At 38.2% G+C, this 26,818-nt stretch overlaps 2 protein-coding genes across 11 annotated transcripts in view; both read left to right on the forward strand.

The window, feature by feature from the left end:
• Window positions 1–26,818, forward strand: part of TAFA2 (TAFA chemokine like family member 2) — a 575,512-nt gene that overhangs the window by 73,465 nt on the left and 475,229 nt on the right. Inside the window, exon 1 of one of the 9 annotated variants that reach the window (XM_063620060.1) lies at window positions 1,782–2,436. The exons of the other annotated variants lie outside the window; for them this stretch is intronic. The gene's annotated coding sequence lies outside the window, so the exon portion shown is untranslated. Of the gene's footprint in view, window positions 1–1,781; window positions 2,437–26,818 lie in introns of those variants that run through there. 9 annotated transcript variants of the gene reach the window in all.
• The window catches only part of LOC134732871 (tigger transposable element-derived protein 1-like), a 73,534-nt gene that overhangs the window by 1,957 nt on the left and 44,759 nt on the right, over window positions 1–26,818 (forward strand). Inside the window, exon 1 of one of the 2 annotated variants that reach the window (XR_010116397.1) lies at window positions 1,680–1,782. The exons of the other annotated variant lie outside the window; for it this stretch is intronic. The gene's annotated coding sequence lies outside the window, so the exon portion shown is untranslated. Of the gene's footprint in view, window positions 1–1,679; window positions 1,783–26,818 lie in introns of those variants that run through there. 2 annotated transcript variants of the gene reach the window in all.

Here is a 26,818-nt window from a genome sequence, read left to right on the forward strand (position 1 = left end):
CAGATGGGACCTAGCTCGACTTGGACTGATGTAACAAAACTTTATAAAATCGGTGGAGCTATTTTTTATAAAAATGACCACCTCAACATAATTAAATTACTTGATGCATTTTAGATACAAAATATGGTTGATTTACTAAGCATGTTAAGATAAAATAGCTAAGTGAAGCATATATTCTATATTTCTTTGTAAATATGGTAGGTAGTATTACTTTTATTTTATAGCTGGTGAAGAGAGCTTGTGATACCTAATTTGTCAATGGTTTCAGTGAATCACAGCTATATAAAAGCACAGACCTTTAGAGCTGGAAGGAATTTAGCTATCTTGACCATTATTGGTCTAGTTGAAAAAGAGTTATGAAAACTGGCTCCAAAACCAGATTCTTGAGTTATCTTTCCTTGTAAAAGACTTGTAAGATTTCCTGGGTCAGCATTCCCTTTCTTTGTTTCAGATTTTCTTTTTCTGAATTCATTATTTCTAATTATTCATTTTTGAATAGTCTTCTAATCACTAGATTAAGGTTTTGCTCATCTCCAAACATGATCGAAGTGAGCCTCAGAAGACCCTTCATTTGAGCTCATATGCACAGCGCTTAAACCAACACCCAATTTGACCAAACATGTAAGGACATGACCTTCCAGCGTCATGAATATCACGACGTTCCTTTAGCAAGGGCTTTGCTTAATAGGGCTGCAGTGAAAATCCTCCGTCTAAATCCTTGAGAAGTTGTAATTTGTAAAAATGCAAGAAGCCAGATATTGTTTTCTTTTTCTTTATGGAGAGAAACTGGTCTGTTACATCTAGTAAAGCGTTCTAATCCGGTTGACCCTCTAGAGGGAGACATAGTCCAGCTTTTATACCAATTGCCGCCTCATCTTTACTGTCTCGTTCTTTTTCTGCAGGACCGTTGTTTGCTCTCAACGGCAGTTGCTGGGGCTAACAGAACTGGCTGTTGGGAGAGAGAGGCGAGGCAACGCCTCCCGGCCCTGCCATTCCATTTTACTGCTTAACTCAACCTGGAGTGTCGGGACCTATTCTCCTCCTGCATTCTCGCTGCACTATACGGGGGAGCCAAGTCACTCTGTACTCACTGGACAGCCAGGCTGGGTGTAATAAGGTTCTAGAGTGGAGCAGGGGCTCTGCCCTTTATGACGACTTTCTAAGAGATTAGCATCAGTGTCTTTTGACAGTATAGCATCTGGGGTGGGACGCGGAGAGGAGGCTTTGCTTGCTAAACGGCTTCTTTCCCCGCCGGTGATCTGGATTTGTTTCCTCGGCCCCCTCCCCCAGCTCCTTTCTTTCTCCCCTCCCGCCTTTAGCGAAGTGACACAGGCGACACCTGCTCGCTTGTGTTCGATGTTGGAACTCGCACCTCGGTGGTGACGGTGCCAGGGCACTGCTGCCAGGGGGACATCGGCGGGTTTCCCTTCCTTCCAGCCCACAATGCCTAGAAGGGCAGCGGATGGGCTGCGTGGAGCTCTGCCCGCAGCACTTCGAGGCGGGATTGAGGGGCTGAAGCTGGCCAGGAGTTGCTGCTAAGTGGACTCGAGTGGAAGGCGCAAAGTCTCCGCGAGGGCACCAGCGGGGACCTATCTGTGAGCAGTAGGAACAGGGGCATCTGGACGGAGGAACGCGGGCGTCTGGCGGGGGGACATCGGCTGAGCTCAGAGCCTCTCCTCCTTCCTGTCCCGAGCCTCCCAGCAACTCCGGCACGTTGGAGACCCAGTACCTGCGAGAGCCAGAGAACTCGAGTAGTGCGTGGCCCAGGCTGCTTTCCTGAAGGTGAATCATTCTGTCCAATTGCCTTTCCCCAGAGAACAAGAGGGAGGGCGGGAGAGAGGGAACGGAGGATGTGTGAGTGTGTTTGTGTGTGACAGGGAGAGACGACGTGAGGCGAGAGGAAAAGTCTTTAGTCGGCCTTAAAAGCAAACAAATCAGAGATGGAATAAGAGCGGTAATTGCTGCAAGACCGCCTTGATTCTTGCAGTCCAGGGAGCTGAGCGCACCGCGCGCATCCGGCGAGGACAGGAGGCGACCGCGGGCGCTGCCAAGGGCTGTGGGACTTTGGCTTTTCCTCAGTAAACAAATCTTTTGATTACTTTGTCACTGTGGAATAAAGAAGGGGGGAGAAGGATCAGGCTCACCTTCACCCGCTTCAGGGGGATTCCAGTTTGGATGTCAAGAGATTCCTGAACCCTCTTTGCCATCGGAGGAGGAAACACATCCACACGCGCGCGCACACTCGCACGCTCAGGGCCACACTCACACGCCGCCCTCCACGAGCACACAGCACCAGACTTCGGTTCCCTATGCCCCTGGATGGTGACGGCGGATTGGCATCTTGGAAGCGATGCGAGAGCGATAAGGCTGGCGCCGGCCCGCAAAAGCTGCAGGAGCATCGCTAGGTGTTGCCGCCACCGGGAAGCGGGGCTGCAGGTAGGTGCGAGCCGCGCCTCGGGTCGCCGGCCAGCGCTGGGGACCGGAGCGGCAACTGCAGGACCGCGTCCCGGAAGCCCCCGTGTGCACACGTCTCCCTTCCCCTTTCTTGGGGGTCCGGGGCTGTAGGGGGATCGTCCGGGGAAGGCGAGAGGTGAGGGCAGATGCGGGTCCATCGGCCGGCGTCTCCCTCGCGGGCGGTCAGGGTAGGGGCGGAATAGAGGGACGCGGAGAGGGGATCGGAGCATGCGAAAGGAGGCTTCGTGAGCGGTGCCCTCCCTCTCTGCCCCATTTCTCCTAATACAGCAAACGACCAGGTCGAGAATTGAAGTGGGTTTTAATTCGATTCCTCACCCAGACCCATCCTGGCTGGTAACCATTTTGGACTCTTAATAAGGAGTTGGGGGTCGCATTCCAGGGAAGATCAATGGGATGTGTCAGGTCATCTTTCTGAAATCCCTACTTTTTGTCCACTTCTGATTAGTTAATTCTCAGGCCTGTTTGCAGAAGATGGGTGTTTCAGCGAGTCTATTGATTTCTCCACCTCTATCTTCATAAAGAATCAAGCTGATAATTTCCTGAGCCTTATCTATTTAAGGTTTATTTAGATTTGGGACGAGGTGCTTTCTTACTGAATGAAATAAAGCTTTTGTAAAGGCTACTACAAGAGAGCTTTAGTAAATGATCCTCTTAACGAACAGCGTTCAGAGTGAGAATGGCTTCGGGAGACTAATGGTTTTTTATGTCTTTCCGGTTAGATGTCTCCTAGATCTTGCTACTAGTACAGGGGGTTTTCTGCCAACTGCTTTGCCATCCCTTCCCCTTTCAATTCTAAAAGGCCAGGTGCCTACCAAGAAGTGTTTTCTTGAGGCTACTGATCTTCACTTATCAATGGAGGAACGTGTTATTTGCAGACACTGGCTTTGCAAAGGAAAGTTTGAGACCGGGCGCCCTATTTCTCTAAGAACTGCAGGTTGAGTTATCCTGTCTGAAAAGGAAGAACCATAGATGCTCGCAGAGCCTTCGGGTGGACGCGAGGCTTCCCTATTGAGTATTCCACGTCCTGACCGAGTGTTAAACAATTGCCTGAAGCGTTTGGAATCAAATGTGTAGTAATGTTACTACAGCGGCTAGTCTCTCTTCACCTTTGCTGCGTGAGTTTGGCTTATGGCAATAAGAGAGAGAGAGGGAAAAAAATACTCTTTTTGTGAGTGTGAAATCCCCTCTTGGATTTTACAAAATTTTTCGTGGAGACAAAAAACCTTAAAAACCACACACACACACACACACACAGCAAACTCGTAAGCAACCTTTACTCTGAAGTGTCCCTAAAGTACTTGGTAGTGTAGGAGGGTCCTTTACACAGGACAGGATGAATTTCAGTTACTATTGACTGAATGATAATGATCTGATTCTTGTCTTCTCAACTGGATTGTTTTAAACATCAACATTCAGAGTTATCAATTAACACTCTCAAACTGCTTTATTAGGCTGTAAGTTAAGACAAATGAACAATTTAAGATTTTTGTGTAAAGTGCTAAACCAAAATAACCAGGAAAGGAGATTAAAAATACTTCTAAAGCTTTAAAAATCAGAGGATTAAGATTATTTGTACTTACCCCAGCCTTTCCATGTTTGCATTTGTACTCTCCGACTGATTAATCATTTCCAATATCAAAATTGGCACCTAACATCTTATATTTCAAATAAAAGATCAGACATGTTTGTCTCTTTCCTTACTTTATTTTGTTCTGGATCTCATCCTGAGTCAATTGTTTGAGTTGACCTTTCTTTTTAGAATCTTAATTTTTAAAGCCACCAGTAGCCACTTAAAGGCCATCATTTACCACACTGGAGCTTATAAATATTTTCATTTTCCTAATTTTCAATAAAAAAGTTGGATTGCATTATTTATAGATAGTAAAAGTCCGTGAGGTCAATGTCACTGCCAATTAAATACTTAGGCACAGGGAATCTTTTAAGAGGCAAATGGCTTTAGTGTGTTGTTTTATTCAAATTAGGCATTTTTTTGATGTGAAAATCTTGATTCTTTTCTTGCCTTTAAAAAATTTAGTACTTTAGGATGCTTGAATTCATATTAATGTAGAGTGCTATGATATGTGTGTCTCTTAAAGATGAACCCAGAATTTTTGACATTAAAGCAAATGCCTGTATAATGCTACAGGTTCTGCTAAAGGGGAATTAAAGCTTCTAAGTATATGTGATATCGCATTAGAAAAATATTAGCTATTTTAACAATGACAAATTGGAGAATGAAGATTCATTGAGTTGCCTATGGATTTATGTCAAAATAGATTACATATTGCTTAGAGATGGCAATATGGTATTTACTAACCACCAAGTTATAAAATGTGATGACATGGCTGTAAAAATATCTGTTTTTAGATATGACCAGTTTTCCTATTTAAAAATTTATAAAATGATAAAATTTAGAGGGCAGTGGAAAAAATTTAAAAATTATTTTATATTTTATCAGAAAATGTTAGTAGCCCTGGATCCAGTGTCTTCAATATAGTATTTTGATGATCACTTTTAAATGTATTTTTGTGTTAAAATACACATTTAAGGATGATTTATCACTAATTGCAAGTTATGGATTATCTTATACAGGAAGGGTAAGATGTGTATCTTCAGGATTTCTCAGTCATTTCTTATCTTGGCCCCTAAGAAAAGGTGCTGTCAGATTGCACCAAAGTTCAGCAATCACTGCAAACTGATGAACATTTACTGATGAACTCTCTAATGCATGTCCCAAACAAGGAATGTTCCAAAGCATCATCAGTTATTTCTAATATATTTGAAAAGATGAAACAACCAGAGTGCAAACAGTTCAGTGCCCCTGCTTTTACTTCTGCAGTATTTTATTAGGGATGCCTCATTAAGTCACATTTTTCTGCAGCTGTTTTGTTCATTGAAGATTCAAGTAAAAATAAGGAACTTTACTGTGCAATGCAGTTTTGTTTTCTTGGTGAAAAATCACAACTTGGGGTAAAATAATCATCCAAGCCGTCATCCCCTTTGATCTATGCCTGACATTTGCAAATGTAATTCATCAACCTGTTATTAGTAGGGCTTCATCAAAACAAAGAGAAGAAATGCATTAACACAGCCTGCTGCTAGACATGAAGGCCAAACCAGTTGCATCAGCTTCATATCTGGCCACAGGCTTGCACAAAATTTCACATGATATAGCTTGCTTTTGGACCACTGATTTTATAATGCCATGTGATATGGTGAATTTACCATTTTGTTTGAAAATTCTTTGGTTAACTTTATTTTGAACTACTTTGAGCATATTGAACTATTTAATTATTCCATCGAAAGAGAAGAAATAATTTCACATTGAGTTACCATTAGTCTTTAGAAAGCAGTTTTACTTTAGGTTCGGAGCACAATCTGAAACAGGAGATTGACAGGTGAGCCCAGCAAACAGAGACATAGAAGTTAGTTTCTGTTTTTTAATTGTCATTGGCCACTGACTTATTGGGTAATTTTTAGAAGGTCTGATTTTGTTCATTCAGTGCAGTGATTCATTCAGTGCAGTGTCGTCAATGAAATAAAATAAGCATTTCTTGTCTTCTTAATCTTACAGAAATTTTAAGAGGGTAAGTTAGACATTGGAATGTGAAAGTACTTAAATATATTTCTCTGTAGTATCTAACGATATAATCTCTGTATCTATACATATATGCACATGCATACATACATACATACATATGCTTTAAATGACACCCACTTAAAATACTGGTTTTATGTAGCAGGGTGATCAGAACAACTTTGTAGAATGTCTACCTTTTTAGGTGCATAGTTTTTCCACTATTTTCCATGATTTGACTTGCAGTACAACTATATCCGTAGTATGACAAGGTCATTTATAACTGAGTTTTACTGTTTGAGCCATTGTTAATATTCTATTTTTCTCATGAATTTTTCTTTTGGAGATACTTTTATTTACTAGGCTACAAATGTAAAAAAAAATCATTTTTGCCCTCAATGCGGAGACACTTTGGGATGTTTTTATTGACACTACAACTGGGAATTTTGACACATTTTAAACGCTGAACATATCTGTGTGCTGCTGTCTTTATTCAATATACACCTACATAGTCAATGCACAAACTATGTATTACATTGGCATGCACTATTCTCGTTTAAAATGGTATCTACAAAATTGCCAGAAATATATTGATATTATACTCCAAATTTATGTTAGTTTTCCAAAATCCACCTGTTTCTAATGTGTATACCACATAGATATGTTGGATTTCATCCTGTGCTGTAATATTAGGCAAGCTAGTCAGTGGAATACTTAGGCGATTGACTGGTATTGCCATTGGAAAACATAAGGTTTCTAGTTTACTTGGAAATCAGATGAAGAGTAAATATTTAAGCTGTAAGAAGAATACTCTATTTTGTTCAGTGGTTCATGTGGAGTATGAGATACATAACTAAGGAATCAGAGCTTATATGTTTATATTAGATAAAGTCCTTTTAATCACTTCCTTCAATCTCCTAAGTCACTCCATAGTAGCTGTAATTGTTTTATGATTTCCCTTGAATGGCTAGTTAGCAAAGTTACATCTTCCTTTCCCCAGCAATAGTACAAACATAGTCATTCAATTAAATTTATATTTATATTGCTTCTTTTAAACATAGCTCTATGCAGTAGATTTTGGAAACTCTTTACAGAGAGATTCAATAATGTGATAATGTTGCATTCTAGCAATTACGGTGATAGGCTGAATTTAGTAATTTGACAAAATGAAGACAACCAGCTGAACAAGTCTCCTGTAAAGCTAACTCTCTACATGAAGCCTGGAAAGTTCAAAGTAGTTTCTGATGAATGCAAGGTTTGTTTTACTAAATATAAATAAATATATATATATTTGCTGCCACGAACTAGTCACTGCATAATTGCATGCATGTGAATGGGTAACTGTGTTGCCCTTTAAAGGTCATGCAAACATTCTAAACCTTTCAGTTTTCAGTGTTAATTGCCTATGGCCTCCTGTAGCTGCACATGGAACTTTCTGTTGAGTTTAATAATACAGAAAAACACTTTGACTTTCTTTGGGTGGATTATGCAGCTCTTTATAAACAAGTCTTTGAAAATAAATTATAGTGGGCACTAGAACAGAAGATTTTTGTAAAGGTGCATTTGTGCTTTGGAATGAAAGTTTTCAAACCAGAATGTCCTGGGCTATGCGGAGACAGATTCCTTCTGGTAGAAAAAACTGATCATTCAAAATTATTGTCTATATCTGAAAACTCTGCCATGGTTTTAAAAGGGTTATGTGGTTATAGGAATTTTAATAGCAAACTTCCAACTAGTGATAGAACAAAGAGACTTTGTTAAAATATATTCTTTGAGAGGGCAGGCCTTCCAGGACTCTGCAAACAATAGGGCATTATATATTGATGGAATGAATTTGTGACTTTCAGATCAGTCAAAAATTTAGAAATGGCCATTCATATTACTTGAGAAAAACAACATTTATACTTATATTCTTATCATTACTAGCTTACAGACAGTTCTAATTTCACAGAGGCACTGTCCAGTACTATTTTATTTAAAATAGGAGACCTGGTTACTGCTACCATTTCTTTCTTAGTTTAGTTTTACGTTGTTATAGTTGTATGGTAAGTGGCATAGTCAAATTTGTTGGTGCTAGAGTGTTCAAAAAATTTCTCAGAAATGGCTATCAGCCAAGTCAGTAGCTGTGACCTGGTCTTGCTTGCTATTTGGGTTCTCCAGCTTTGTTTGTATTTTCTTTGGAAAGTTGAGTCAAATTGAGTGAAATAGCTCTAACTTTAGTTCTTTTTTACAGTGTAGAAAGAGAAAGGAGGTAGACGATCCACATTTCAGTGAAGCAATTCAAAGGCCAAGGGGAGAATGAGAGGGCATTGAAATCTCATCCTCCACAAAACAGAGGCCCCATTTTGGAAAACTTTAAGGAAAAAACCTAACCTAATTTTTAAAAGTTTAGTTCTTGGACTAAATCTAATGACTGTTATATGACAGTTTTTTTCCCGCTAAGATATGTATGTATTTAAACATTATTGCCAACCCCTATTAGACTGATAATTGGCATGCTTATAAATATACATTCAGAATTGGGTCAGAATTTATACTTTTCTAGTTGAAGGTATGTTTGCTCCTTCCATCATTTGTTGAGTGGTTAAAATTCATTAGCTTGCTATTTGGGTTAGCAGATAAATTTTGAAATTGACTATTATAAAACCAGTGTGGTGCAGTGGCGAGAACTCTGGAGATGCTTTTGTAGCTGTAACAATAAATAACCATGTGGCCACGAAAAAACCACTTTATTTCTCTGTGCCTCAGTTTCTCAGCAACATATTTCTTCAGTGGAATTTTTAAGACAATTAAAATGAGGTGTTTTTTCAGCCAGGCATGGTGGCTCATGCCTGTAATCCCAGCACTTTGGGAAGCTGAGGCGAGAGGATCACTTGAGCCCGGGAGTTCAAGACCATCTGGGCAACATGATGAAACCCTGCCTTTACAAAAGTAAAAAAAAAAAATTAGCCAGGCATGGGTGTGTGTGCCTGTAGTCCCAGCTACTTGAGAGGCTGAGAGGTGGGAGGATCACTTGAGCCTGGGAGGTCACAGCTGCATTGAGCTGTGATCACGCCATGCACTCTAGCCTGGGCGACAGAGTGAGACCATGCCTCAAAAAAAAAAAAAAAAAAAATTATTCTTTTTTCCCGTGTGTTCAGACCCACTAAGTATTATGGCATGGAAATGCAATAATATAGCGTGACATATTTAACCTTAAGGAGCTTCCCTTTTAGTTAGGAAGTCAAGGAAAATCTAGCAGATAGTTTCTGGCATTTAAATGCCTCATATATACTTTCCAATAGATAAGTAATCTGTTATATGACAGTTGTTCCCTGCTAAGATATGTATGCATTTAAGCATTATTGCAAACCCCTTTTAGACTGATGATTGGTGTGCTTATCAATATACATTCAGAATTGGGTCAAAATTTATACTTTTCTAGTTGAAGATATGTTTGCTCCTTCCATCATTTGTTGAGTGGTTAAAATTCATTAGCTTGCTATTTGGGTTCTTCAGCTTTGTAAGATCGAGATGGAGATGATGATGATGATGATGATGATGATGATGATAATGACGATTACAGTGATGACTAAAGGCTGTAGACCTTCGGACATAAAATTGAATCAGATTTAATCTTATAATTTAGTAATGTTGCTTTATCTGCATCATGCTGTTTTGTTCTAAAACAAGTTGTGATAGGTCATGGGTCTCTGGTTTTTTAGGGTTACATGTCTTTGCTCTACTGATGGCTTTCATAGTCACTGAAATAAAATTAGTTCGATCAACTAGGCTAGCAAATAAATAATCTTCATATATTATATGATAATTAAACACATTCATTCAAAATCTATGTATGAATTTTGAGAATTTATAATCCTTGGAAAAGTCTGTTCATTTATTCAATAAGTATTTATTGGGCACTGTCTTAGTCAGTTTGAGCTGCTACGATAAAAATACCACAGATTGACTGGTTGCAGTGGCTCACGCTTGTAATCCCAACACTTTAGGAGGCCGAAGTAGGTGCATCACTTGAGCTCAAAAGTTTGAGACCAGCCTGGGCAATATGATGAAACCCTGTCTCTGCAAGAAAATACAAAAATCAGCCGGGTATGGTGGCAAGTGCCTGCAGTCCCAGCTACTGGAGAGGCTGAGGTGGGAGGTTTGCTTGAGCCCAGGAGGTTGAGGCTGCAGTGAGCTGTGATGGTGCCACTGCACTCCAGCCTGACTGACAGAGCAAGACCCTGTATCAAAACAACCACCACCACAAAAAAAACAAAACAAAACCACAGACTGAGTGATAAACAATAAGCAGTAATTTCTCACAATTCTGGAGGGTGGGAAGTTCAAGATCAAGGCACCAGCAGATTTGTCTGGTGAAGGCCATCTTCCTGGCTTGTAGACACCCGCCTTCTTACTAGATCCTCATGTGGTGGTTGTGGGGTGGGGGAACAGGTATCATCTCTCTCATGTCTCTTCTTAGAAGACAATAATCCTATTCATGAGGGCTCCACTTTCATGATATAATTACTTCTCAAAGGTCCCACCTACAAATACCATCACATTGGAGATTTAGGCTCTAATATATGAATTTTGGGAAGACACAACCATTCAGTCCATAGAAAGCACTCTCTAGGTGTTTGGGCTATCTTAGTATACAAAAAAGGCAGACATCTGCCCTCATTATATTTACCATTTTAGTATATTACTTGGAGTTTTGAAATTAATCTGAAGGAATGGTTCAACAATCTATTGTGCTGTATCTTTTCTTCTTAGTCATTCTTATTTATAACTGAGAAGTATAGGTCTGAAAATAAATAATTAAAATAGTTAAATATTTGAGTTGAAATGGATTGTGAAGAAAAATATTATAGTGTATATTTGAGGTGAGGTATGTAATGCAGTGGATTGATTCCAGCTCACAAGGTCTATCCTCAAATGGAGGGTGACACAAACGGTAGCTCTTTTTCCTGAATTTCACATATGGAGTGACTTTAGATTAGTGACATGATGTGCCCTAGAGTCTCTTAATCCCAGCACTTAGAGATCACCTGAGGTCAGGAGTTTGAGACCAGCCTGGACAACATGGTGAAACCCCATCTCTACTAAAGAAATACAAACATTAGCCAGGTGTGATGGCAGGTGCCTGTAATCCCAGCTACTCAGGAGGCTGAGGCAGGAGAATTGCTTGAACCTGGGAGGCAGAGGTTACTGTGAGCCGAGATAGCATCACTGCACTCCAGCCTGGCAACAGAGCAAGAATCTGTCAAAAAATAAAAATAAATAAATAAAAAATAAAAAAAGATTCACAAATTCAAATGCCTATAGGGGTCGAATTGGAAATGTGAATGAATAAAACAGACCAAGTGGAAGATGACAAATAGCAACTGACACTCGGCCTCAGTCATAGTGTTGGAGATACCACAGGGAGTGGTGGAGATTATGGCCGACATCTAAGTGAGACAGCTGAGCCTTGGCTCCAACATGTTACCACGCTAGGTCTAATATGGGTCTGGTGTGGCAGATTTTCTGATTTGTGTGTGGCAGAAGAGAACTTGGATGTGCAGATTTTTAAACGTGAAAGTTCCAAAATTATAAATGATGGCAATGAATTAAATTTGAAATACTATGTGGGTCAACAGACATATCTGCAGGCCATACACAGGCTAAGGACTATGAGTGTGTCACGGTTGACAGAGGGGTGTGTGAGGACAGTTAGTTACGGAGATGTGTATGCTGGCCCCTCTGTCATCTCTAACCACAATCCTCCAACTCCATTTGCGTCTGGAATCAGAGTAGTTGATAGTAAAGGGCTCATCTGGAGGTGATAATGATAATGATGAGTGGCTCAATTTGACCCCTGTAGTTTTATTTCTTCTTAATGACTCATTGTATAGTTGATGCTGAACTCATCTTGAAGTTGATGGTATCTTGGAGGCTTTAAGAGATGTACCGTAGATACAGAAGTTTAAATTTATGCGAAATATTTTTAACAGGCGCTGTAGTCCCAGAATGCCTTATTCGTTATGTCAGTGCCTTTTAAACTTCTATGTGCGTACAAATTACCAGGGAAATTTTGCTAAAATGGAGGTTCTGGAAGAGGGCCTGAGATTCTGCATTTTTAACAAGCTCCCAGATGAATACTGTTGGCCCGTGGACTATGGTTTGAGTTGCATGGCTTTAGAAAGCATTTTTATCACTAAATTTTATTCCACACATTCAAAAAGGTGGGAAGCCTTTAAGTCTTACCCCTTTGACAGGTTTCTCCCTGTGGCAAGCAGCTCAAACTTGGACACTGACTCCAAACATTTTTCTCATAGGCTCTTTCGTAGGAGCACAGAATTTGTAAGTGTTTTGCTTAGTTTTTTAGCCTTCTATTTAGAGAACATATTTTTCCTCCAAAATGTAAATTAGAAATTGTTTTTCACATATTAATGCTAGTTTGATTTACATCCTACAGTTTGAAGAGATGTTTATTTCATAACTAAGACATTATATTATATATCAATATATTCTAGTATACAAAGTCAATTTTAGTTCTCCAAATTATTTTTGGAATTTCAATAGTGACTTATTCCTTTTAGGGCTTAGATGTCAAAATTTTGGCCCTAATGTCTAGGTTTTTGTTCTACTTGAGTAGCTACTATGTGTAGTGGGGAGGATGGACTTGAAAAAAGATGAAGCTTTCCTTGTATATTTATTGGGCTTACAATTTTAAAATGAATATCTCTTCTTTTTTGTGATTTTTGCCCTGTTAATCTTAAATAACTTTCCATAAGTGATTCCTATAGGATTGAAGACATAATACTTTATGATTTAGGAAGTTTGAACTTCTTATCTTCATATATTAGTAGCATTTTCTCCCCCTAAGCCAGTTTTGCTAATGTCAGAAGGTGTCATAACTAAGGTACGTGACTCTATTCTACTGCTGTCTAGGACTTCATGTCACAAGCTCAGTTCACTGGGTAAAATATTTTGTCATCAATTTTATCAGTGCTCTGGAAGTTCTTATGTTTCCTTATGCTGGTGTATTAATTATAAACTGAGATTAGATTTAGACATGTCAGTCTGAGGGAGTGAAGCAATTTGTTTTCTTTCAAGTTGTATGATTAATATAGTTTGTAATAGTCATGCTATTAAATCTTACTCAGTTTTTTTCTTCTAAGTGCTTACAAGTTTCTACTATATGGAATAGCTTTGCTTATAGCTAAGGAATGATATCAATTCATTCTACTGAATCCGTTAGACTATAAGCTCTGTGAGGCAGACCCATGTATATATCTCATTTCTATTGATTCTCAGTGTTTAGCGCAGTGTCTGGCATCTAATAGGTACTTAATAAACTTAATGGGAAGATGGGATCAGTGGTTACATAGTTACAAATTGATAGATTGTAGTTTTTTATGTTTCTTAAATGCCTAAGGAAGCATTCTGTGAAGAAGTGTCATTTCTGATTTTGTGTGTGTGTGTGTGCGCGTGCACACGCACGTGTGTGTGTATGTGAGACAGAAACTGAGGGGGCAGGGGGCGCCAGTAATTCTGACCTACACCCAAATTAACAAATACATTCTAGGCAAAAGGTCAACGACAAAATTAAGTAAGCATGCTGACTGAAATTCCCATTCTTTCCATAATTTATTGCAACCTGGAGACTTAGAGACTACATACACTTGTGATTCTACTGTTGTATAAATTAAATAATATTTGTCAAAATCAAATTTAAGTGTTGTTAATCACATATGGAATATGTTTTGATTGCTGTTGTCAGTAACTTGACTCATTCATTAGGGAATTTGAAGCCATTTATTCTTATCTACATAATTACCATTTTTGTAATTTATCATGAACTGGGATTTGCTTTTTTTTTTTTGTTAACTTCAGAAACACTATTGACCATGATACCATTGTTCTTGGCTTCAATGATACTAAATTTTTTTTGCTATTCTAATTCTAAATGCTATTTAGTCTAGATAATATGCTCAGATATTTATTGATTTCATTTTCACCCTTCTGAGTTAAGTAAAGCTTCTAAATTCTTGCCACCATAGAAGATTCCACAAAATTAAAATTCTTTGACTATATTTAATTATTTAAAAAACACATATGTTTAATAAAATCTGAAAAAGGCGGTTTATTAGATCATAAAAAAGTTGAATATTTTTTCTTTGCATGTATTTTAAAAGATTATAACTGTATATATTAGCATTGCTGTACACCTAGAAACTTTCTCAAAACCCTTGAATATGATGTCTTTAGTCTTTGAAGTATAATATTTTTGGGATTCTCTGACGATTCTCAAGAAAGGCTTTAAATGGAATGAACCTGATTTTTCCTTGTATTGTCCCAAAACACTCAGACTTGTATAATTAAGCTCTAAGCTCAATCTAATTTTTGAGCTATGGCTACAGTGGTACTTATTGAAAAAGATATATCTATTCTTCTTCCCCAATGCAATCCCAAATATGAAAATTAGTAAAAAATTCAGGCACTGTATAGTACTGAAAAAAATTTAAAATCAATACATGGAATTTAAATAAAGCTTACTGCACACTGGTGAATTTCACCTTGGAGCAGAGTCCATGTTACACTACTAGGAAAACTGGGTGAGCTATGATTTTCCTTGCCTACTGTCTTTTCCTAGCAGCTGATTACATCTGGTCTTTAAGGTGAACTTCAGGGTTTGTAGCTAATATTTTACTTTACATTTTATGAAATCTGCATCAAGTTCACTGGGCAGATGGTATGGCAGACCGGAGTGAACTGAGAGAAAAAAGCAGACTGAATAACTGGCAGTCAGGGATTGAGAAGGTGGCGGGGTTAGCATTTTGTGGGATATGGCGAGGAAGAATTATCAGGTAGGGAGCCAGATGGAGTAAAAGTAAGGGAGAAAAGAAGGTCAGAAGGGAAGTTTGTTCTAGATTTCTCTCTAAAAAAAGAGGAAATCCTTGACCTTTGAGAAAAGTAAGAAGTTAGAAAAGAATAAATCCATTGAAATTCTTGGGGAACAAAGAGGTAAAATGGCAATGTGCTGAAGTAAGACCATAGAGGAGAGAAGAATGCGTGCAGCCAAACCGAACGTCCTGCCTCAGTCTTGTAAAACCTCTATTCAGGAACAAGAAATTTCTGTCAAGGTTGTTTATTAAACTAAAAGTCAAAAATAATGAGTTCCAGTTCTGACACTGCCACAGATAGCTATCAGCCCTTGGAAAAAAATTACCGATCATTTTCATCACCAATTTTCTCTATGGCAAATGAGAGGGTTGGATTTAATGATTACTTAGATTCTTCCAAGTTCTATAAAGATTTCTCCATGTTCTATTAGGGCGTATAATGCTTCTATTCTGTCACTTGAACACATCTTGGTCATTGTCCTTTCTGTCGGCTTCCTCCCTAGAATGTGAAATTCTTGAGGTTGAGGAAGGTGTCATAAATCTTCACCTTGTACCACCCAAATCTAACCTTTAATAAGGCATTTAATAAGTGTTTCATTAATTGTATAATTAAAAAATTCTAAATAATTTTTATCTTTTATTTCCATAAGAAACAACAAAATACATTCCAGAATCATAAATAATAACTATACTTAAATAGTGCTATATTGTTTACAAAACATTTGTATGCAAGTGATTTCTTTTGATATTGTAGAGTGGCTGTGAGTTAGAAATGCGTGCGATCCTCAATTTCAGGTAAGGAAACTCTGATAGAGAAAGGTAAACATCATACAGATGGTGAATGCCAGTGGCAGGTTTGAATTCAAAGCCTGTTTCTCCACAAGTGTCTCAGAACACTAACTACTCTTCTGCTCCAAAATATCTTTTCAAGGATGTTTAACAAGTGACTGGTCTTGGAAAACAATCTCTGTCCTTGGATTACAGGGCAGATTTACTTACTGTCCAACGATAATAAAAATAATCTCTCCCTTCGAGGCAAAGGGCAGATCTTCTTGTAGCCCATTATAAAAGATATGGGTTCCATAAGTGCTAGGGATGCCACATGCAGCATCTGCATGGGATCCTTTATGTCATATCTGTGGGTCTTGGGGAGAAAGAGAACTGACTTAAACAGGATGTTCATGCTGCTTGCTGTATGATGAATAATAAACTCTGTCTGTAATCTGGGAGTCTTGTGTCTTTTGCCAGGATCTATGAAATGTGGAAGACTAACCTGTGAGTTCGCAAATAGGGTAAACTCTCAGACCCTTCAGAGTTCTTGATAGTATCTCTGTCACATCAAAGTAAACCTTTGTTTCTTAGTTTATGTCTGCTATAGTAGCTACTCTAAGAAAAATTATAACATAAACAGTGACCTTTTATACTCCTGACAGAATGTTAGTACTGCCCCACTGAGGTCTTTCTCTTTATTCATATTTTATTTTATTTTTTAGAGACTCTGTCACTCAGGCTGGAGTGCAGCGGTACAATCATAGCTGACTGCAGCCTCGATGTCTTGGGCTCAAGTGATCCTCCTGCCTCAGCCTTCCAAGAAGTTAGGACTACAGACTTGCGCCACCATGCCTGGCTAATTTTTCAATTTTTTGTAGAGATGGGGTCTTGTTATGTTGCCCAGGCTGGTTTTGAACTCCTGGCCTCAAGTGATCCTCTTGTCTCAGCATCCCAAAGTGCTGTGATTACAGGTGTGAGCTGCCATGCCTAGCTGTGGTCTGTCTTGAGGCTTACCCTCCTCTGATATTTAGAAAGAAGCTTTGGTTAGAATATAGAGGATAGACTCCATGGAGGGGAGAGTAGGAAGCCAGTGACACCAGCTACAGAGCTATTCAGTCATTCTGGTGAGAACTGGCAAAAGTCTGAAGAGGTGGAAGAAAGGAGGAAAAGAAGGAACAGTTTAGAGGCAGGAGATGAAACAAACTGGTCTTGGAGACTGAATATGTGGTAGTGGGAGAGAAAAGAGTCAATAATGGGTCTTGGCTTCGGTGACTGCTGGGGGTTATAAAATGAGATCCCCAGAGCAACTGTAGCCCACCTAGATGAAGATAATTGGTTTAATTGTAAGCATTTTGAGTTTGAGGTACCTTTGTGATACCCAAGAGGAAATGTGAGTAATGGTGAATTTGGGTTTGAAGTTCAGAACAGAATTATGGCTTAAAGACACAGGCGTGGAAGTCATTAGTGTACTGGTAGCAGCTGAAATCCTCTGAATGGTTGAGATCTCCCAGGAAATGTCTTAACACCAAGGAGAGAGCTTTGGGGAACAATAATGTGTATAAAAGAACCTCAGCTTTTAAAAATGTCAGCACAAAGTCACCTTTCTCTCTATTGTGGTCTTCCTGAGTTTTTGCCCAGCTTGCAGCAACTTGGCCTCATAGACCATGAAGTCCACTTTTCCAGCAGCAGTCTGCTGCCTAGACAAGTTGGTGGTGGCAGGAAGAGAGAGCCATGGATGAAAGTGAGGAGCATGCCCAGAGTTCTTTATTTCCATTTTGCTTTCTGTTACCACTTGAGTGTCATTGTGCACTGAGGCTGTGCCCCTGCATGGTTGTCATGGACAGGAACACTCTGAGGGGGTGAAGGTTTCCCCCCATGTGGTCTTTGCTTTCTATGGAGATCTGTAAACATTAAAAAAATTTAAAACCTGACCAACATGCCAGGCACTGTGCTAAGTACTTCACGTGAGTGATCTTTTTAAACTCACACAGCAATTCAAGAGTAAGGGACTAGTGTCCTTCCTATTTCATAAGTAAGTGGCTTGACCAAGGCCACACAGCTTGTAGGAAGCAAACATGAGTCTTGAATCAGATGTTCTGCCTTCAGAGCTGAGTTTTTAACCATACAGTATTGCATCTCAATCATACTCATTAGAACATTAGATTCATTCGGCTTAACAGAATGCTGGTTAGAGAATTGTTTTGGTTCAAATTATTTGTATCTGGAAATACTAAGTAGGACCCCCTTTTTCAATTTTAGAATTGTTCAATTAAAATTATACCATAACGTCCATAGCATTCTTTGAATATGTCTCAGATTTCCCATAAATGCATTTCTATGATTCTCCAATTTCATTTGATGAAAAGCCTTGTTATGTATTAAGATAAGGAACTAACATCTAAGAAAATTTGAAAAATTCATGTTATATACTCAAATATTTATTCATTTGAATTGAAAAAAAATCTCTAACTCTTAAGTAAATGTGAGCCAAAGTGTGTCTTTTTCTGGAATTTAAACTCAGGTCAAAATGTACTATTACATTTACCTTCTGAAAACCTTTCTTGGGCTCTTTGCTGTGTAAGAAATGGGTTTCTTGGGGGTAGGGTGGGAATAGTGTATGCAGCAGCTCTGGTGCAGAACTCAGTTGCATTTGTAGAACATCAATATAAGACTAATTAGATGCTAAATGCTGGGTGAGTATTGAACAATGCAATCTTTTAATTTTTTGATTAATGACAAAGCCTTATGAAAACATTAGTTATATGGGAAGAATTCAGACAATCCCTTTCCAAGTAAATCTATTTTAAATTAATTTTATTTGTAACAAATGGCAGAATAAAACCAAAAATATATCTGTAAATAGATTTTTTCTAATAATATGAAAATGCAGGCAGCAGATATTGTATGGTAATATGATGGTGTAATATGATGGTGTGGTAATAGTAGATTTCTATTCTTGAAGGTTATGGATGTCTTTAATATGACAACATCAAAGGAGGAGCAGTGTATTACACCTATGTTGTATTTTCTTTTGAATGTCTTAGAAATATTGCTGAAAAAGGTGGGAACAGATTGAATTCTTTTTTTTTTTTTTTTTACAGATGAGAGGTATCATGCAAGTTTTCTTGTAATTTTAATATATATGTATATAATATGTTCTTTGTATACTTAATTCACTTTCTTGGTCTGAATTAGAATTGTTGCTTATATAATGGAATAGTAATTGCTGATAATTTGCCTTAATTATCAGTAAGTATTGCTATAGATTGTGCTTTAAAATTATAACTAGCAATAAAACTTTCTAGCTGAGGCTAAGAGAAAGGCCCCTTGTGAAAGAATAGATTCAGTGTCACAGAAAACAACAATGTAATTCGATTTGAAGAACTACTTTGTTAGAGATGATAGGGCAGTTGTATTTCAGATGATTGCAGATGTGACAAAGTGAAAATATGGCATAAAAGGAGCTTATTATAGCTATACAATAGCTTCAAAAAAAAGAGAAATGTGAAGTTTGAAGAAATGATAATATAATCAGAACAATGACTAGGCATTTCAGCTATCTTTCTTTACACAATATAATATTTACATTTTTTTATAGTCTTATATATTAAACTAGAAAAAGACCTTGGAGTGTGTAGATACAAAAGTTTCACTTTATAAATGTGGTCCCAAGACCCAGAGAAGTATCCAGGCTTGTTGAAGAACACAGAAATAGTGACAGACCTGGGTCTGTGACCCAGGTTTCCTAATTTTCCAATGAGATGTTCCCTCTGCATGTAATCTTTGTCAGCTTTTCATAGAATCAAAGTTCTGGAAGGAAGTTTGAGAGGGCACCCAATCTATCTTGCTTTCTTACATTGACTTAGAAGTTACATAAGCATTGATCCAATTAAGAAAAAAAATCCCCAGAGAAAGGAATGCTAAAATTTCATTCAATAATTAATTCTAGAGTCTAAATCTCTGCTCGTCAATACACTTATTAATTCAGTCGTATGTGGAGCATCTACTAGGTTTCAGGCACTGTGCTATGTGCTGTGGATACTTAGTGAAACAGGGAGCATCATTACTCTCAGAGTTTATAATCAAGAATATATCTGTATATACTGACATATACACAAATAGAGCTGCAAATTATGATAAGTGATATATTAGAAAAGTTATCTTCAAATATTTGAAAACAGTATTGTATCAGTGGACAGTTATATAAGGAGAAATATTTGTATTCAAAATGAGGAAGATTTTGATAATATTTAGAGCTGTGTAAAGATTAAGGGTTTCATTAAGTGGTAAAGTTTTAACACTGGAGTGTTCATAAAAGTGCAACTGGACAGTTCCCAATACAGCATTATTTTGAGGGCATTCAAATTTTAGATGGACCCTTTATTAAATTATCTTTCTTTGAACTGCCTTATAGGTAGATTAAATTCTTTAGTGGATTTTATTTATCCTTAATTTTATTTGATATCCCTCACATTTGATGTAGGTGACCACTCCCTTTCTTTCCAACTCAATTTCCCTCCGCTCCTAGGCTTATGAAACAGTATCTGTGGTTCTCTCTTTATTTCTGTGATAATTTCTTTAAAGCCTCCTTGCTGGCTCCTCTTCCTCAGCCTTTCCTTGAGATATTGGTGTTCCCCAGCACTCTGTTCTCGGTATGTCTCTCTTATCAAAATTTCTTTCTTCTTCCTTTTTTTTTTTTTTTTGAGACTGGGTCTCACTCTGTCGCCCAGCTGTAGGGCAGTGGCGCAATCCCAGCTCACTACAACTTCCACTTCTCAGGTTCAAGTGATTCTCCTGCCTCAGCCTCCTGAGTAGCTGGGACTACAGGCGTGCGAGTAGCTGGGACTACAGGTGTGTGCCACCACACCCGGCTAATTTTTGTATTTTTTGGTAGAGACGGAGTTTCACTGTGTTGGCCAGTCTGGTCTTGAACTCCTGGCCTCAACCAATCTACCTGCCTTGGCCTCCCAAAGTGCTGGCATTACAGGCGTGAGCCACCGCGCCTGGCCAACATTTTCTTATTGATCTCATCTATTCTCATCACTTAACTACTGCATATGTGTTGCCAATTTCCAAATGTAAGGTTCCTGGTAAGACCTTTTGGTCTGATTTTCCACCTATACACTATGTCTCTCCATCTGGATATCTCAGATTAATCTCAAACTCAGCAATCTCAGATTGAGCTCGATTTCCTATTCTCTCTGAACTCTTCTCCGTTTTCCTGCATCAGTAAATAATACTGAAATCTGTCCAAGGACTAAGAATTGTTAAAGAAAATGATGAATTTCCAACACTAGAGGTTGTTGGATACTTAGCATTCATTGGTTCATATAGATCAGAAACTTGGACACAGGTTTAAATGACACTTGTCTGGAAAATAATCCATGGCATGTGGGAGATACTTAATAAATGTTAAATAAACGAATTGATAAGGTTTATGCTAGATACTCAGGCCACTTTCTTTTGTGCTGCTTCCTAGAAAGATGAAACCATTTTATGGGGAAAATTGTAGAATGACCTTCCTCTACGTACTTTCAGTTTAGAATGTCTTAAAGGGAAATTGACGAGGAGACCCTTTAAGGTCTTTTACACTTTTTTTTTTCTTTTTGAGATGGAGTCTTGCTCTGTCACCCAGGCTGGAGTGCAGTGGTGTGATCTTGGCTCACCACAACCTCCGCCTCCTGGGTTCAAGTGATTCTCCTGCCTCAGCCTCCGGGTAGCTGGGATTACAGGCGTGCACCATGCGCAGCTAATTTTTTCTCGTATTTTTAGTAGAGACAGGGTTTCACCATGTTGCCCAGGCTGGTCTCGAACTCCTGACCTCAGGTGATCCTCCTGCCTCAGCCTCCCAAAGTGCTGGGAGTACAGGCGTGAGCCACCACACCCAGCCTTTTACACTTTTTGGAAATCTTTTTTCCATGTATATAATAAGGACATGAGGCTAACATTTACTGAGTACCCTATATTGGGCCATGCCTTGAATTAGGAACCTTAATATATTAGTTCATTTATTCCTCACAAAGACCCAAGCCTAAGGGATCAGTATCAATATCCTCATTTTATGGTTAGATAGTTGAGAGTCAAATAAGCTAAATACCCAGCTAAAGGCCACTGAGCTTATTAAGTGACTAAATTAGAATTGAACACAGGTGGTTTGAATTTAAAGGCAACACTTTGCTTCAGTCTTCATTTATTTTCTCTTGATATTTTAAATTTATCAAGGTTACTAGCATTTAAATTCTATCTTAATATGTGAAAATATTTTGCATGTTCCTCTAGCTTTTAGGGTGCAATTAGTATGTATTAGGCGCCTACTTTGTGTTTATACTGAGCATTTTACCTGTTAAAAAGAGGCACAAGTCAGCCCCTACCTTGAAATAACTTTTGACATAGTTGGCTACAGTGTTACTGAACATTTTGTTTGGTCCATCATGAATGTCACGGAAAAACTGCTCTGAATCAAGATTAGTGCCTGTGGTACTTCATTTCTTCTAATCAACTGTTGGAGTTACATGCTCTTAGAAACTTTTTTTGGCATATTGATGACTATACCATTCAAATAACATCAAGAGAGACTTCCTTCTATGTGGAGCTTTTGGGGCCCTCTTTTGGACACGTACACAACTTGAATTTACATGGACACACCTTATTATAATGAAATTGCTTATTTGTTTGCTTTAGTCATTAGATTATATGATCCTTGGGGCAGGGACTGTTCTTTGCACATTTCCTGGCACATTTTTGTCTCTTAATGAAGAGGAGGATGAAGGAAGGGAGGAAGGGAGGGAGGAAGGCATTCTTGTTTTCTGTATCCTAAACCTATAATTTTGTCAAATAAGAATATTAAATTTGTCTGAAATGTTTTCTTTTTTAAAAGAATCAATTTTTTACTCATGATCTATACTGTTTTTCTTTTTGACACAGATTTGGTGATAATTTGCTTCAGTAGGTTTCTAGTTATACTAAAAATACATTTATAAGAGACAATACAGATTCACTCTGACCATTTTCCTAATCCTCCATGAACTTTTAAAAGTGATATATGTGGGCTTCTGGCCAGTTTCTTAGTATTATAATAGATAAATATATTTACCCTTGCTTGATCTCAGAATTATCAGCATGCAATGCATCAAAAAAGAAGGAAATAAGTTCTTTAAAGTACTCTGTGAAATTTTTGTCTGTTGGTAGGGGGTATACCTTTTCTAGATGATTTATTATTGTCTCAGTTTATTTGGACTGCTATAATAAAATAACATAAACTGGTAGCTTATAAACAATAGCAATTTATTTCTCAAAGCTATGGAGGCTGGGAAGTTCAAGATCAAGGCACTGACAGATCTGGTGTCTGGTGAGGGACGGTTCCTTGTAGAAGGCACCCCTTGCTGTGTCCTTACATGGTGAAAAGGGCAAGCAAACTCCCTTGGGCTTCTTTTATAAGGACACTAATTCCATGTGCCCTCATGATCTAATCATATCCCAAAGGCTCCATCTCCTAACATGATTTTGAGGGCCAGGACCCCAACATATAAATTTCGGGGGACACATTTAGACCACAGCAATTACCAAAGGAAATGCCATATAGCAGAAATTTCTTGTTATTGCTGCAACTTTGTTCTAGTCACAGCTGGCATTTTCTTTAAATACTGTCAACATACAGGACCTAAGTTACAGGATGTGGAATTGTTATGCAATGTAAAATTTTAGTAGAGTGGAGCACAAAAATGGTGCATGGAGGATTTGCTTATTTATGTTCTTTCTTTTATCCTTTCTCTTCAAATACTATAGGTTGTCTGCACGAGTTACTTATTAGTTGAGAGGTGATGATTAAGAATAAAATATTAATAATAATAATAACAGGGATTATACTAAAATAATGACAACAAGGGTATAATTGTGACACCTTAGATGTCACATTTAAGGTGTCACATTTAAGGTGTCACAATTATATTAAATGTCGTGAGTCATAATAAAGTGAATAATATATTGATGCTAGATGGTAAACTACTTATTTGTCCTAAACTATGGATCAATTAAGAAATGCTACAGGAGTGTAAGTATAAAATTAAGAGTAAACCTAGTTTTAAAAATTGGGACTACAAAATGTTCTTGGTTAGAGACATAATAATAAGCCAATGGCCAAGGTAGTCTGCTACCTGATGAAATCCATATTGTAATGTGTACTCGTGAACACAGAGTAGAATAATAGACATTGGAGACTAGAAAGGATGGAGGGTGGGAAGGAGGTAAGAGATTTGAGGGATGAGAAGTTACTTAATGGGTGCAATGTACATTATTCAGGTGATGGTTACAATAGAGGCACAGACTTCGCCACTCTGCATTATATCGATGTAAAAAAAAACTGCATGTGTACCCCTTAAATTGATACAAACAGAAAAACCCCATATAGTATTTGAGGTGGATAGATCTAGATGGTCCCTCTTTAGTGAGTGAATCCTATAGAGAAGTAATAAATATACACATAACTCTGGCACAGTAAATAAGCAAACACGAAAATGGGAAAGCATCAAAGCAGAGTGATCTATCTCAAGATCCCGACTGACTTGCTGTACAAGTTGGACAAGTTTCAAAACTAGTATTTCTTTCATGTCTTGGCAACATTTCAGAAGAAGGTGCACCTTGACGCTAGCCATATCAGTAGATTTCTTTCCTCAAAGAGATTGCCTCAAGTCCTCACCCAGTGTGATGCTAATGACTTAACATCAGGTTCACCTGACTTAAACATATTTTTACTTATTATTATTATGATAACACTGGACCTCAACATATAGTTTCCTTTGTTCCACATTTTAAAGAGGGATATCAATTATTTTAGTCATCAAGGGTACTATTAAGTCTTGCCCTAGGGTCCTTGTGACTGCAGTTTTCACTTCTGGCTTCCATAAATCACTGGCAGAACAAGATAAACAAGAGAGCATTTATGGTGTTTGTAAGGAACTTGGAAAGCAATATAATATATGAATTATCTTAGAATCTTAACTTGGTTTTTTGATATGTGCTTGTATTGTAAGCTCATTTCTATTATATATCTTAGGCTTATTTTTATTATGCAGCTACTATCAGTTTTGAGTAGAACAAATTAACAAAAGCATTTATTAAAGAAGACCTGCTATTTATTTTAAAACATTTCTTTCTTTCTTTCTTTCTCTCTTTCTTTCTTTCTTTCTTTCTTTCTTTCTTTCTTTCTTTCTTTCTTTCTTTCTTTCTCTTTTTTTTTTTTTGAGATGGCATCTCGCCCTGTTGCCCAGGCTGGAGTGCAGTGGCTCAGTCTTGGCTCACTGCAAGCTCCGCCTCCCGGGTTCATGCCATTCTCCTGCCTCAGCCTCCCCAGTAGCTGGGTCTACAGGCGCCCGCCACTATGCCAGGCTAATTTTTTGTATTTTCAGTAGCGACGGGGTTTCACTGCGTTAGCCAGGATGGTCTCGATCTCCTGACCGCGTGATCCGCCCGCCTCGGCCTCCCAAAGTGCTGGGATTACAGGCGTGAGCCACTGTGCCCGGCCTAAAACATCTATTTCTTGTGATGCTTTTCTAAGTCTAATGTATCACCTCTTCTAGGTGGCTTTACAAATTATTATAACCAATAAACACTTAGAAAATTTTTACTAAATACATATTTAAAGCACAGAAAACCCTGCAGAGCCAGGTAATACAGCTATTCATCAGTTTACAAGTGGCTGTGTGCCAGCTATCTATGGGGGTGCTTTTGAGAGGCATCTTAGGTGTATTGAAGATAACATAGAATTTGGAATCAGACAACTAGTATTGGAGTTCTAACTCTATTGCTTACTAGATGTGTGGTATTGGCCAGATCACCTAACTTTTACAAGGCCAGCTTATGGCTAGATTGTTTCATTTAGAACTAGGCACATTCTTCTACCCATCCATTATTTTGTCGAAGGTTCAAGATATCTATCATTTATTTTGTAAATATTTCAGTATCTCTCTAAAAGATAATGACTCTTCCAGAAAATATTTAACCACAATAATGTCATCACACCTAAAGAGTTAACATTAATTCCCAAACATTATCAAATAGCTAGTCAGTGTTGAAATTTCCCCAATTTTTTTATATATACGTATATGGGGTTTTAAAAATGTGTGTGTGTGTGTGTGTGTGTGTGTAGAGAGTGAGTGATAATGAGACACAGAGAGAGAGAGTGAGTGCTTGTTTCAATTAGGGTCCAAAAGAGGTCCATACAGTCATTTGTTGACATGCCTGTTTCTTTTTTCTTTTTTTTTGACAAAATCTTGCTCTGTTGTCCAGGCTGGAGTGCAGTGGGGCAATCATAACTCACTGCAGCCTCAACCTCCTGTGCTCAAGTGATCCTCCCACCTCAGCCTCCAGAGTACTTGGGACCACAGGTGCACGCCTCCATGCTCAGCTAATTTTAAAATGTTTTGTTTAGAGACTGGGTCTTGCCATATTGCCCAGGCTGGTCTCAAACGCCTGGCCTTAAGAGATCCTTCTGCCTCAGCCTCCCAAAGTTTTGGGATTGTAAGCATGAGTCACTACACCTGACCTTAAATAACTGTTGGCCTATATTTTCCTGTCATATCTTTTTTCCTTTTCTTTGCAGTTTATCAGCAGAATAATTTAGGTCATTTGTCCAGTAGAATTTCTCAGTCTGGATTTTGCTGATTGAATCTTTGCCATGTTTTTAACCTGTTTATTTGTTCTCTGTTTTGGTTAATTGGTAGTTCAAACAAGAAGCTTTATCATATTCAATTTAGATTTTTTGGGGCAAGAATATTTCATAGGTGGTGGTGTATAGTTGTCTATCTTTATTGATGCTAGTAGCCACTAATGCTCAGTGCCTAAATCTATTAATTAATGATGGGTTACAAAGTTGTGATATAAGAATTCTATGATTCCTTTTTTATTTATTGGTGAGACTATTTCTATAAAGAGAAATTTCTCCTTGTCAGCTAATCACTTACCCAGAGGTACAATACAGGAAAAGCAGGATAGACACACACTCAGACACACGCACACACACAGACACACACACATATTTATGTGTTTTTAAATATTAGTGGAATCTTTAGCATCTTTCAAAGATTGCTAATGAGTTTTTTAAAGAAAGTATGATGATGAATTTATAGAA

Source organism: Symphalangus syndactylus, chromosome 17 (assembly GCF_028878055.3).
Source record: "Symphalangus syndactylus isolate Jambi chromosome 17, NHGRI_mSymSyn1-v2.1_pri, whole genome shotgun sequence".
Lineage (NCBI taxonomy): Eukaryota > Metazoa > Chordata > Mammalia > Primates > Hylobatidae > Symphalangus > Symphalangus syndactylus.